Source organism: Hypomesus nipponensis, chromosome 20, assembly GCF_054491055.1.
Source record: "Hypomesus nipponensis isolate SF chromosome 20, ASM5449105v1, whole genome shotgun sequence".
In the NCBI taxonomy this organism is placed as follows: domain Eukaryota; kingdom Metazoa; phylum Chordata; class Actinopteri; order Osmeriformes; family Osmeridae; genus Hypomesus; species Hypomesus nipponensis.
The window spans coordinates 2,025,001-2,035,000 of record NC_140380.1 but is presented as its reverse complement, the minus strand read 5'-3'; the positions used below and the strand labels follow the sequence as shown (position 1 = coordinate 2,035,000).

Genomic DNA, 10,000 nt, shown 5'->3' with positions numbered 1-10,000 from the left:
CCCCTTTCATGAAGGACTACTTGTGCATATTGCAAGATGTCAGTTTCTAAGTGAATGAGCAAAAGAGCATACAGCACCTGGTATTCCCAGGCGGTCTCCCATCCAAGTACTAACCAGGCCCGACCCTGCTTAGCTTCCGAGATCAGACGAGATCGGGCGTGGCCAGGCTGGTATGGCCGTACGAAATAAGTTGACAACCATAGGCTACTTATCCATATACAGATTTAGCAATTGACAATGCAAGGTAGTCTCTCTCTCTCTCTCTCTCTCTCTCTCGTGTCAAAATGAAAACAGCTTCCAGCCCCTTTCATGAAGGACTACTTGTGCATATTGCAAGATTTCAGTTTCTAAGTGAATGAGCAAAAGAGCATACAGCACCTGGTATTCCCAGGCGGTCTCCCATCCAAGTACTAACCAGGCCCGACCCTGCTTAGCTTCCGAGATCAGACGAGATCGGGCGTTGCCAGGCTGGTATGGCCGTACCAAATAAGTTGACAACCAAAGGCTACTTATCCATATACAGATTTAGCAATTGACAATGCAAGGTAGTCTCTCTCTCTCTCTCTCTCTCTCTCTCGTGTCAAAATGAAAACAGCTTCCAGCCCCTTTCATGAAGGACTACTTGTGCATATTGCAAGATGTCAGTTTCTAAGTGAATGAGCAAAAGAGCATACAGCACCTGGTATTCCCAGGCGGTCTCCCATCCAAGTACTAACCAGGCCCGACCCTGCTTAGCTTCCGAGATCAGACGAGATCAGGCGTTGCCAGGCCGGTATGGCCGTACGAAATAAGTTGACAACCATAGGCTACTTATCCATATACAGATTTAGCAATTGACAATGCAAGGTAGTCTCTCTCTCTCTCTCTCTCTCGTGTCAAAATGAAAACAGCTTCCAGCCCCTTTCATAAAGGACTACTTGTGCATATTGCAAGATGTCAGTTTTTTAAGTGAATGAGCAAAAGAGCATACAGCACCTGGTATTCCCAGGCGGTCTCCCATCCAAGTACTAACCAGGCCCGACCCTGCTTAGCTTCCGGGATCAGACGAGATCGGGCATTGCCAGGCTGGTATGGCCGTACGAAATAAGTTGACAACCATAGGCTACTTATCCATATACAGATTTAGCAATTGACAATGCAAGGTAGTCTCTCTCTCTCTCTCTCTCTCTCTCTCTCTCTCTCTCTCTCGTGTCAAAATGAAAACAGCTTCCAGCCCCTTTCATGAAGGACTACTTGTGCATATTGCAAGATGTCAGTTTCTAAGTGAATGAGCAAAAGAGCATACAGCACCTGGTATTCCCAGGCGGTCTCCCATCCAAGTACTAACCAGGCCCGACCCTGCTTAGCTTCCGAGATCAGACGAGATCGGGCGTTGCCAGGCTGGTATGGCCGTGCGAAATAAGTTGACAACCATAGGCTACTTATCCATATACAGATTTAGCAATTGACAATGCAAGGTGGTCTCTCTCTCTCTCTCTCGTGTCAAAATGAAAACAGCTTCCAGCCCCTTTCATGAAGGACTACTTGTGCATATTGCAAGATTTCAGTTTCTAAGTGAATGAGCAAAAGAGCATACAGCACCTGGTATTCCCAGGCGGTCTCCCATCCAAGTACTAACAAGGCCCGACCCTGCTTAGCTTCCGAGATCAGACGAGATCGGGCGTTACCAGGCTGGTATGGCCGTACCAAATAAGTTGACAACCAAAGGCTACTTATCCATATACAGATTTAGCAATTGACAATGCAAGGTAGTCTCTCTCTCTCTCTCTCTCTCTCTCTCTCGTGTCAAAATGAAAACAGCTTCCAGCCCCTTTCATGAAGGACTACTTGTGCATATTGCAAGATGTCAGTTTCTAAGTGAATGAGCAAAAGAGCATACAGCACCTGGTATTCCCAGGCGGTCTCCCATCCAAGTACTAACCAGGCCCGACCCTGCTTAGCTTCCGAGATCAGACGAGATCGGGCGTTGACAGGCTGGTATGGCCGTACGAAATAAGTTGACAACCATAGGCTACTTATCCATATACAGATTTAGCAATTGACAATGCAAGGTGGTCTCTCTCTCTCTCTCTCGTGTCAAAATGAAAACAGCTTCCAGCCCCTTTCATGAAGGACTACTTGTGCATATTGCAAGATTTCAGTTTCTAAGTGAATGAGCAAAAGAGCATACAGCACCTGGTATTCCCAGGCGGTCTCCCATCCAAGTACTAACCAGGCCCGACCCTGCTTAGCTTCCGAGATCAGACGAGATCGGGCGTTGCCAGGCTGGTATGGCCGTACGAAATAAGTTGACAACCATAGGCTACTTATCCATATACAGATTTAGCAATTGACAATGCAAGGTAGTCTCTTTCTCTCTCTCTCTCTCTCTCTCTCTCTCTCTCTCTCGTGTCAAAATGAAAACAGCTTCCAGCCCCTTTCATGAAGGACTACTTGTGCATATTGCAAGATGTCAGTTTCTAAGTGAATGAGCAAAAGAGCATACAGCACCTGGTATTCCCAGGCGGTCTCCCATCCAAGTACTAACCAGGCCCGACCCTGCTTAGCTTCCGAGATCAGACGAGATCGGGCGTTGCCAGGCTGGTATGGCCGTACGAAATAAGTTGACAACCATAGGCTACTTATCCATATACAGATTTAGCAATTTACAATGCAAGGTGGTCTCTCTCTCTCTGTCTCTCTCGTGTCAAAATGAAAACAGCTTCCAGCCCCTTTCATGAAGGACTACTTGTGCATATTGCAAGATGTCAGTTTCTAAGTGAATGAGCAAAAGAGCATACAGCACCTGGTATTCCCAGGCGGTCTCCCATCCAAGTACTAACCAGGCCCGACCCTGCTTAGCTTCCGAGATCAGACGAGATCGGGCGTTGCCAGGCTGGTATGGCCGTACAAAATAAGTTGACAACCATAGGCTACTTATCCATATACAGATTTAGCAATTGACAATGCAAGGTAGTCTCTCTCTCTCTCTCTCTCTCTCTCTCTCTCTCTCTCTCGTGTCAAAATGAAAACAGCTTCCAGCCCCTTTCATGAAAGACTACTTGTGCATATTGCAAGATTTCAGTTTCTAAGTGAATGAGCAAAAGAGCATACAGCACCTGGTATTCCCAGGCGGTCTCCCATCCAAGTACTAACCAGGCCCGACCCTGCTTAGCTTCCGAGATCAGGCGTGGCCAGGCTGGTATGGCCGTACGAAATAAGTTGACAACCATAGGCTACTTATCCATATACAGATTTAGCAATTGACAATGCAAGGTGGTCTCTCTCTCTCTCTCTCGTGTCAAAATGAAAACAGCTTCCAGCCCCTTTCATGAAGGACTACTTGTGCATATTGCAAGATTTCAGTTTCTAAGTGAATGAGCAAAAGAGCATACAGCACCTGGTATTGCCAGGCGGTCTCCCATCCAAGTACTAACCAGGCCCGACCCTGCTTAGCTTCCGAGATCAGACGAGATCGGGCGTTGCCAGGCTGGTATGGCCGTACGAAATAAGTTGACAACCATAGGCTACTTATCCATATACAGATTTAGCAATTGACAATGCAAGGTAGTCTCTCTCTCTCTCTCTCTCTCTCTCTCTCTCTCTCTCTCTCGTGTCAAAATGAAAACAGCTTCCAGCCCCTTTCATGAAGGACTACTTGTGCATATTGCAAGATGTCAGTTTCTAAGTGAATGAGCAAAAGAGCATACAGCACCTGGTATTCCCAGGCGGTCTCCCATCCAAGTACTAACCAGGCCCGACCCTGCTTAGCTTCCGAGATCAGACGTGATCGGGCGTTGCCAGGCTGGTATGGCCGTACGAAATAAGTTGACAACCATAGGCTACTTATCCATATACAGATTTAGCAATTGACAATGCAAGGTAGTCTCTCTCTCTCTCTCTCTCTCTCTCTCTCTCTCTCGTGTCAAAATGAAAACAGCTTCCAGCCCCTTTCATGAAGGACTACTTGTGCATATTGCAAGATGTCAGTTTCTAAGTTAATGAGCAAAAGAGCATACAGCACCTGGTATTCCCAGGCGGTCTCCCATCCAAGTACTAACCAGGCCCGACCCTGCTTAGCTTCCGAGATCAGACGAGATCGGGCATGGCCAGGCTGGTATGGCCGTACGAAATAAGTTGACAACCATAGGCTACTTATCCATATACAGATTTAGCAATTGACAATGCAAGGTGGTCTCTCTCTCTCTCTCTCTCGTGTCAAAATGAAAACAGCTTCCAGCCCCTTTCATGAAGGACTACTTGTGCATATTGCAAGATGTCAGTTTCTAAGTGAATGAGCAAAAGAGCATACAGCACCTGGTATTCCCAGGCGGTCTCCCATCCAAGTACTAACCAGGCCCGACCCTGCTTAGCTTCCGAGATCAGACGAGATCGGGCGTTGCCAGGCTGGTATGGCCGTACGAAATAAGTTGACAACCATAGGCTACTTATCCATATACAGATTTAGCAATTGACAATGCAAGGTAGTCTCTCTCTCTCTCTCTCTCTCTCTCTCTCGTGTCAAAATGAAAACAGCTTCCAGCCCCTTTCATGAAGGACTACTTGTGCATATTGCAAGATTTCAGTTTCTAAGTGAATGAGCAAAAGAGCATACAGCACCTGGTATTCCCAGGCGGTCTCCCATCCAAGTACTAACCAGGCCCGACCCTGCTTAGCTTCCGAGATCAGACGAGATCGGGCGTTGCCAGGCTGGTATGGCCGTACGAAATAAGTTGACAACCAAAGGCTACTTATCCATATACAGATTTAGCAATTGACAATGCAAGGTAGTCTCTCTCTCTCTCTCTCTCTCTCTCTCTCGTGTCAAAATGAAAACAGCTTCCAGCCCCTTTCATGAAGGACTACTTGTGCATATTGCAAGATGTCAGTTTCTAAGTGAATGAGCATACAGCACCTGGTATTCCCAGGCGGTCTCCCATCCAAGTACTAACCAGGCCCGACCCTGCTTAGCTTCCGAGATCAGACGAGATCGGGCGTTGCCAGGCTGGTATGGCCGTGCGAAATAAGTTGACAACCATAGGCTACTTATCCATATACAGATTTAGCAATTGACAATGCAAGGTGGTCTCTCTCTCTCTCTCTCGTGTCAAAATGAAAACAGCTTCCAGCCCCTTTCATGAAGGACTACTTGTGCATATTGCAAGATTTCAGTTTCTAAGTGAATGAGCAAAAGAGCATACAGCACCTGGTATTCCCAGGCGGTCTCCCATCCAAGTACTAACCAGGCCCGACCCTGCTTAGCTTCCGAGATCAGACGAGATCGGGCGTTGCCAGGCTGGTATGGCCGTGCGAAATAAGTTGACAACCATAGGCTACTTATCCATATACAGATTTAGCAATTGACAATGCAAGGTGGTCTCTCTCTCTCTCTCTCGTGTCAAAATGAAAACAGCTTCCAGCCCCTTTCATGAAGGACTACTTGTGCATATTGCAAGATTTCAGTTTCTAAGTGAATGAGCAAAAGAGCATACAGCACCTGGTATTCCCAGGCGGTCTCCCATCCAAGTACTAACAAGGCCCGACCCTGCTTAGCTTCCGAGATCAGACGAGATCGGGCGTTACCAGGCTGGTATGGCCGTACCAAATAAGTTGACAACCAAAGGCTACTTATCCATATACAGATTTAGCAATTGACAATGCAAGGTAGTCTCTCTCTCTCTCTCTCTCTCTCTCTCTCTCTCTCGTGTCAAAATGAAAACAGCTTCCAGCCCCTTTCATGAAGGACTACTTGTGCATATTGCAAGATGTCAGTTTCTAAGTGAATGAGCAAAAGAGCATACAGCACCTGGTATTCCCAGGCGGTCTCCCATCCAAGTACTAACCAGGCCCGACCCTGCTTAGCTTCCGAGATCAGACGAGATCGGGCGTTGACAGGCTGGTATGGCCGTACGAAATAAGTTGACAACCATAGGCTACTTATCCATATACAGATTTAGCAATTGACAATGCAAGGTGGTCTCTCTCTCTCTCTCTCTCTCTCTCTCTCGTGTCAAAATGAAAACAGCTTCCAGCCCCTTTCATGAAGGACTACTTGTGCATATTGCAAGATGTCAGTTTCTAAGTTAATGAGCAAAAGAGCATACAGCACCTGGTATTCCCAGGCGGTCTCCCATCCAAGTACTAACCAGGCCCGACCCTGCTTAGCTTCCGAGATCAGACGAGATCGGGCATGGCCAGGCTGGTATGGCCGTACGAAATAAGTTGACAACCATAGGCTACTTATCCATATACAGATTTAGCAATTGACAATGCAAGGTGGTCTCTCTCTCTCTCTCTCGTGTCAAAATGAAAACAGCTTCCAGCCCCTTTCATGAAGGACTACTTGTGCATATTGCAAGATGTCAGTTTCTAAGTGAATGAGCAAAAGAGCATACAGCACCTGGTATTCCCAGGCGGTCTCCCATCCAAGTACTAACCAGGCCCGACCCTGCTTAGCTTCCGAGATCAGACGAGATCGGGCGTTGCCAGGCTGGTATGGCCGTACGAAATAAGTTGACAACCATAGGCTACTTATCCATATACAGATTTAGCAATTGACAATGCAAGGTAGTCTCTCTCTCTCTCTCTCTCTCTCTCTCTCGTGTCAAAATGAAAACAGCTTCCAGCCCCTTTCATGAAGGACTACTTGTGCATATTGCAAGATGTCAGTTTCTAAGTGAATGAGCAAAAGAGCATACAGCACCTGGTATTCCCAGGCGGTCTCCCATCCAAGTACTAACCAGGCCCGACCCTGCTTAGCTTCCGAGATCAGACGAGATCGGGCGTTGCCAGGCTGGTATGGCCGTACGAAATAAGTTGACAACCAAAGGCTACTTATCCATATACAGATTTAGCAATTGACAATGCAAGGTAGTCTCTCTCTCTCTCTCTCTCTCGTGTCAAAATGAAAACAGCTTCCAGCCCCTTTCATGAAGGACTACTTGTGCATATTGCAAGATGTCAGTTTCTAAGTGAATGAGCATACAGCACCTGGTATTCCCAGGCGGTCTCCCATCCAAGTACTAACCAGGCCCGACCCTGCTTAGCTTCCGAGATCAGACGAGATCGGGCGTTGCCAGGCTGGTATGGCCGTGCGAAATAAGTTGACAACCATAGGCTACTTATCCATATACAGATTTAGCAATTGACAATGCAAGGTGGTCTCTCTCTCTCTCTCTCGTGTCAAAATGAAAACAGCTTCCAGCCCCTTTCATGAAGGACTACTTGTGCATATTGCAAGATTTCAGTTTCTAAGTGAATGAGCAAAAGAGCATACAGCACCTGGTATTCCCAGGCGGTCTCCCATCCAAGTACTAACCAGGCCCGACCCTGCTTAGCTTCCGAGATCAGACGAGATCGGGCGTTGACAGGCTGGTATGGCCGTACGAAATAAGTTGACAACCATAGGCTACTTATCCATATACAGATTTAGCAATTGACAATGCAAGGTAGTCTCTCTCTCTCTCTCTCTCTCTCTCTCGTGTCAAAATGAAAACAGCTTCCAGCCCCTTTCATGAAGGACTACTTGTGCATATTGCAAGATTTCAGTTTCTAAGTGAATGAGCAAAAGAGCATACAGCACCTGGTATTCCCAGGCGGTCTCCCATCCAAGTACTAACAAGGCCCGACCCTGCTTAGCTTCCGAGATCAGACGAGATCGGGCGTTACCAGGCTGGTATGGCCGTACCAAATAAGTTGACAACCAAAGGCTACTTATCCATATACAGATTTAGCAATTGACAATGCAAGGTAGTCTCTCTCTCTCTCTCTCTCTCTCTCTCTCGTGTCAAAATGAAAACAGCTTCCAGCCCCTTTCATGAAGGACTACTTGTGCATATTGCAAGATTTCAGTTTCTAAGTGAATGAGCAAAAGAGCATACAGCACCTGGTATTCCCAGGCGGTCTCCCATCCAAGTACTAACCAGGCCCGACCCTGCTTAGCTTCCGAGATCAGACGAGATCGGGCGTTGACAGGCTGGTATGGCCGTACGAAATAAGTTGACAACCATAGGCTACTTATCCATATACAGATTTAGCAATTGACAATGCAAGGTAGTCTCTCTCTCTCTCTCTCTCTCTCTCTCGTGTCAAAATGAAAACAGCTTCCAGCCCCTTTCATGAAGGACTACTTGTGCATATTGCAAGATTTCAGTTTCTAAGTGAATGAGCAAAAGAGCATACAGCACCTGGTATTCCCAGGCGGTCTCCCATCCAAGTACTAACAAGGCCCGACCCTGCTTAGCTTCCGAGATCAGACGAGATCGGGCGTTACCAGGCTGGTATGGCCGTACCAAATAAGTTGACAACCAAAGGCTACTTATCCATATACAGATTTAGCAATTGACAATGCAAGGTAGTCTCTCTCTCTCTCTCTCTCTCTCTCTCTCGTGTCAAAATGAAAACAGCTTCCAGCCCCTTTCATGAAGGACTACTTGTGCATATTGCAAGATTTCAGTTTCTAAGTGAATGAGCAAAAGAGCATACAGCACCTGGTATTCCCAGGCGGTCTCCCATCCAAGTACTAACCAGGCCCGACCCTGCTTAGCTTCCGAGATCAGACGAGATCGGGCGTTGACAGGCTGGTATGGCCGTACGAAATAAGTTGACAACCATAGGCTACTTATCCATATACAGATTTAGCAATTGACAATGCAAGGTAGTCTCTCTCTCTCTCTCTCTCTCTCTCTCGTGTCAAAATGAAAACAGCTTCCAGCCCCTTTCATGAAGGACTACTTGTGCATATTGCAAGATTTCAGTTTCTAAGTGAATGAGCAAAAGAGCATACAGCACCTGGTATTCCCAGGCGGTCTCCCATCCAAGTACTAACAAGGCCCGACCCTGCTTAGCTTCCGAGATCAGACGAGATCGGGCGTTACCAGGCTGGTATGGCCGTACCAAATAAGTTGACAACCAAAGGCTACTTATCCATATACAGATTTAGCAATTGACAATGCAAGGTAGTCTCTCTCTCTCTCTCTCTCTCTCTCTCTCTCTCGTGTCAAAATGAAAACAGCTTCCAGCCCCTTTCATGAAGGACTACTTGTGCATATTGCCAGATGTCAGTTTCTAAGTGAATGAGCAAAAGAGCATACAGCACCTGGTATTCCCAGGCGGTCTCCCATCCAAGTACTAACCAGGCCCGACCCTGCTTAGCTTCCGAGATCAGACGAGATCGGGCGTTGACAGGCTGGTATGGCCGTACGAAATAAGTTGACAACCATAGGCTACTTATCCATATACAGATTTAGCAATTGACAATGCAAGGTGGTCTCTCTCTCTCTCTCTCGTGTCAAAATGAAAACAGCTTCCAGCCCCTTTCATGAAGGACTACTTGTGCATATTGCAAGATTTCAGTTTCTAAGTGAATGAGCAAAAGAGCATACAGCACCTGGTATTCCCAGGCGGTCTCCCATCCAAGTACTAACCAGGCCCGACCCTGCTTAGCTTCCGAGATCAGACGAGATCGGGCGTTGCCAGGCTGGTATGGCCGTACGAAATAAGTTGACAACCATAGGCTACTTATCCATATACAGATTTAGCAATTGACAATGCAAGGTAGTCTCTCTCTCTCTCTCTCTCTCTCTCTCTCGTGTCAAAATGAAAACAGCTTCCAGCCCCTTTCATGAAGGACTACTTGTGCATATTGCAAGATGTCAGTTTCTAAGTGAATGAGCAAAAGAGCATACAGCACCTGGTATTCCCAGGCGGTCTCCCATCCAAGTACTAACCAGGCCCGACCCTGCTTAGCTTCCGAGATCAGACGAGATCGGGCGTTGCCAGGCTGGTATGGCCGTACGAAATAAGTTGACAACCATAGGCTACTTATCCATATACAGATTTAGCAATTTACAATGCAAGGTGGTCTCTCTCTCTCTCTCTCTCTCGTGTCAAAATGAAAACAGCTTCCAGCCCCTTTCATGAAGGACTACTTGTGCATATTGCAAGATGTCAGTTTCTAAGTGAATGAGCAAAAGAGCATACAGCACCTGGTATTCCCAGGCGGTCTCCCATCCAAGTACTA

The 10,000-nt window shown here is 46.9% G+C and overlaps 26 non-coding genes and 8 pseudogenes across 26 annotated transcripts in view; all 34 read right to left on the bottom strand.

Moving 5' to 3' along the window:
• Positions 1-65: 65 nt before the first annotated feature.
• Positions 66-184, bottom strand: LOC146244838 (5S ribosomal RNA). Its single transcript, XR_014739441.1, has one exon. It is a non-coding gene; the product is annotated as a 5S ribosomal RNA (ribosomal RNA).
• A 182-nt stretch (positions 185-366) lies between these two features.
• Positions 367-485, bottom strand: LOC146244837 (5S ribosomal RNA). Its single transcript, XR_014734909.1, has one exon. It is a non-coding gene; the product is annotated as a 5S ribosomal RNA (ribosomal RNA).
• Positions 486-667: 182 nt separating this feature from the next.
• LOC146244836 (5S ribosomal RNA) lies at positions 668-786 on the bottom strand. Its single transcript, XR_014739972.1, has one exon. It is a non-coding gene; the product is annotated as a 5S ribosomal RNA (ribosomal RNA).
• Positions 787-963: 177 nt separating this feature from the next.
• LOC146244835 (5S ribosomal RNA) lies at positions 964-1,082 on the bottom strand (annotated as a pseudogene).
• A 196-nt stretch (positions 1,083-1,278) lies between these two features.
• Positions 1,279-1,397, bottom strand: LOC146244834 (5S ribosomal RNA). Its single transcript, XR_014734676.1, has one exon. It is a non-coding gene; the product is annotated as a 5S ribosomal RNA (ribosomal RNA).
• A 172-nt stretch (positions 1,398-1,569) lies between these two features.
• Positions 1,570-1,688, bottom strand: LOC146244833 (5S ribosomal RNA; annotated as a pseudogene).
• A 184-nt stretch (positions 1,689-1,872) lies between these two features.
• LOC146244832 (5S ribosomal RNA) lies at positions 1,873-1,991 on the bottom strand. The gene has a single exon (XR_014739531.1). It is a non-coding gene; the product is annotated as a 5S ribosomal RNA (ribosomal RNA).
• Positions 1,992-2,163: 172 nt separating this feature from the next.
• On the bottom strand, positions 2,164-2,282 carry LOC146244831 (5S ribosomal RNA). The gene has a single exon (XR_014738487.1). It is a non-coding gene; the product is annotated as a 5S ribosomal RNA (ribosomal RNA).
• Positions 2,283-2,478: 196 nt separating this feature from the next.
• On the bottom strand, positions 2,479-2,597 carry LOC146244830 (5S ribosomal RNA). The gene has a single exon (XR_014738486.1). It is a non-coding gene; the product is annotated as a 5S ribosomal RNA (ribosomal RNA).
• Positions 2,598-2,773: 176 nt separating this feature from the next.
• On the bottom strand, positions 2,774-2,892 carry LOC146244829 (5S ribosomal RNA). The gene has a single exon (XR_014739762.1). It is a non-coding gene; the product is annotated as a 5S ribosomal RNA (ribosomal RNA).
• A 194-nt stretch (positions 2,893-3,086) lies between these two features.
• On the bottom strand, positions 3,087-3,195 carry LOC146244828 (5S ribosomal RNA; annotated as a pseudogene).
• A 172-nt stretch (positions 3,196-3,367) lies between these two features.
• Positions 3,368-3,486, bottom strand: LOC146244827 (5S ribosomal RNA; annotated as a pseudogene).
• Positions 3,487-3,682: 196 nt separating this feature from the next.
• Positions 3,683-3,801, bottom strand: LOC146244826 (5S ribosomal RNA). Its single transcript, XR_014739306.1, has one exon. It is a non-coding gene; the product is annotated as a 5S ribosomal RNA (ribosomal RNA).
• A 190-nt stretch (positions 3,802-3,991) lies between these two features.
• LOC146244825 (5S ribosomal RNA) lies at positions 3,992-4,110 on the bottom strand. The gene has a single exon (XR_014740394.1). It is a non-coding gene; the product is annotated as a 5S ribosomal RNA (ribosomal RNA).
• A 174-nt stretch (positions 4,111-4,284) lies between these two features.
• Positions 4,285-4,403, bottom strand: LOC146244824 (5S ribosomal RNA). Its single transcript, XR_014738485.1, has one exon. It is a non-coding gene; the product is annotated as a 5S ribosomal RNA (ribosomal RNA).
• Positions 4,404-4,587: 184 nt separating this feature from the next.
• LOC146244823 (5S ribosomal RNA) lies at positions 4,588-4,706 on the bottom strand. The gene has a single exon (XR_014738484.1). It is a non-coding gene; the product is annotated as a 5S ribosomal RNA (ribosomal RNA).
• A 176-nt stretch (positions 4,707-4,882) lies between these two features.
• Positions 4,883-5,001, bottom strand: LOC146244822 (5S ribosomal RNA). The gene has a single exon (XR_014734675.1). It is a non-coding gene; the product is annotated as a 5S ribosomal RNA (ribosomal RNA).
• A 172-nt stretch (positions 5,002-5,173) lies between these two features.
• On the bottom strand, positions 5,174-5,292 carry LOC146244821 (5S ribosomal RNA). The gene has a single exon (XR_014734674.1). It is a non-coding gene; the product is annotated as a 5S ribosomal RNA (ribosomal RNA).
• A 172-nt stretch (positions 5,293-5,464) lies between these two features.
• LOC146244820 (5S ribosomal RNA) lies at positions 5,465-5,583 on the bottom strand (annotated as a pseudogene).
• A 190-nt stretch (positions 5,584-5,773) lies between these two features.
• Positions 5,774-5,892, bottom strand: LOC146244819 (5S ribosomal RNA). Its single transcript, XR_014739530.1, has one exon. It is a non-coding gene; the product is annotated as a 5S ribosomal RNA (ribosomal RNA).
• Positions 5,893-6,076: 184 nt separating this feature from the next.
• Positions 6,077-6,195, bottom strand: LOC146244818 (5S ribosomal RNA). Its single transcript, XR_014740393.1, has one exon. It is a non-coding gene; the product is annotated as a 5S ribosomal RNA (ribosomal RNA).
• Positions 6,196-6,367: 172 nt separating this feature from the next.
• On the bottom strand, positions 6,368-6,486 carry LOC146244817 (5S ribosomal RNA). The gene has a single exon (XR_014738482.1). It is a non-coding gene; the product is annotated as a 5S ribosomal RNA (ribosomal RNA).
• A 184-nt stretch (positions 6,487-6,670) lies between these two features.
• LOC146244816 (5S ribosomal RNA) lies at positions 6,671-6,789 on the bottom strand. The gene has a single exon (XR_014738480.1). It is a non-coding gene; the product is annotated as a 5S ribosomal RNA (ribosomal RNA).
• A 168-nt stretch (positions 6,790-6,957) lies between these two features.
• LOC146244815 (5S ribosomal RNA) lies at positions 6,958-7,076 on the bottom strand. The gene has a single exon (XR_014734673.1). It is a non-coding gene; the product is annotated as a 5S ribosomal RNA (ribosomal RNA).
• A 172-nt stretch (positions 7,077-7,248) lies between these two features.
• On the bottom strand, positions 7,249-7,367 carry LOC146244814 (5S ribosomal RNA). The gene has a single exon (XR_014739529.1). It is a non-coding gene; the product is annotated as a 5S ribosomal RNA (ribosomal RNA).
• Positions 7,368-7,549: 182 nt separating this feature from the next.
• Positions 7,550-7,668, bottom strand: LOC146244813 (5S ribosomal RNA; annotated as a pseudogene).
• Positions 7,669-7,852: 184 nt separating this feature from the next.
• Positions 7,853-7,971, bottom strand: LOC146244812 (5S ribosomal RNA). Its single transcript, XR_014739527.1, has one exon. It is a non-coding gene; the product is annotated as a 5S ribosomal RNA (ribosomal RNA).
• Positions 7,972-8,153: 182 nt separating this feature from the next.
• LOC146244811 (5S ribosomal RNA) lies at positions 8,154-8,272 on the bottom strand (annotated as a pseudogene).
• Positions 8,273-8,456: 184 nt separating this feature from the next.
• LOC146244810 (5S ribosomal RNA) lies at positions 8,457-8,575 on the bottom strand. The gene has a single exon (XR_014739526.1). It is a non-coding gene; the product is annotated as a 5S ribosomal RNA (ribosomal RNA).
• A 182-nt stretch (positions 8,576-8,757) lies between these two features.
• LOC146244809 (5S ribosomal RNA) lies at positions 8,758-8,876 on the bottom strand (annotated as a pseudogene).
• A 188-nt stretch (positions 8,877-9,064) lies between these two features.
• On the bottom strand, positions 9,065-9,183 carry LOC146244808 (5S ribosomal RNA). The gene has a single exon (XR_014739525.1). It is a non-coding gene; the product is annotated as a 5S ribosomal RNA (ribosomal RNA).
• A 172-nt stretch (positions 9,184-9,355) lies between these two features.
• LOC146244807 (5S ribosomal RNA) lies at positions 9,356-9,474 on the bottom strand. Its single transcript, XR_014738479.1, has one exon. It is a non-coding gene; the product is annotated as a 5S ribosomal RNA (ribosomal RNA).
• A 184-nt stretch (positions 9,475-9,658) lies between these two features.
• On the bottom strand, positions 9,659-9,777 carry LOC146244806 (5S ribosomal RNA). Its single transcript, XR_014738478.1, has one exon. It is a non-coding gene; the product is annotated as a 5S ribosomal RNA (ribosomal RNA).
• A 176-nt stretch (positions 9,778-9,953) lies between these two features.
• Positions 9,954-10,000, bottom strand: part of LOC146244805 (5S ribosomal RNA) — a 119-nt gene continuing 72 nt past the window's right edge. The window contains exon 1 of the ribosomal RNA XR_014739761.1: positions 9,954-10,000. This exon is cut by the window's right edge and continues 72 nt beyond it. This is a non-coding gene — a ribosomal RNA (5S ribosomal RNA).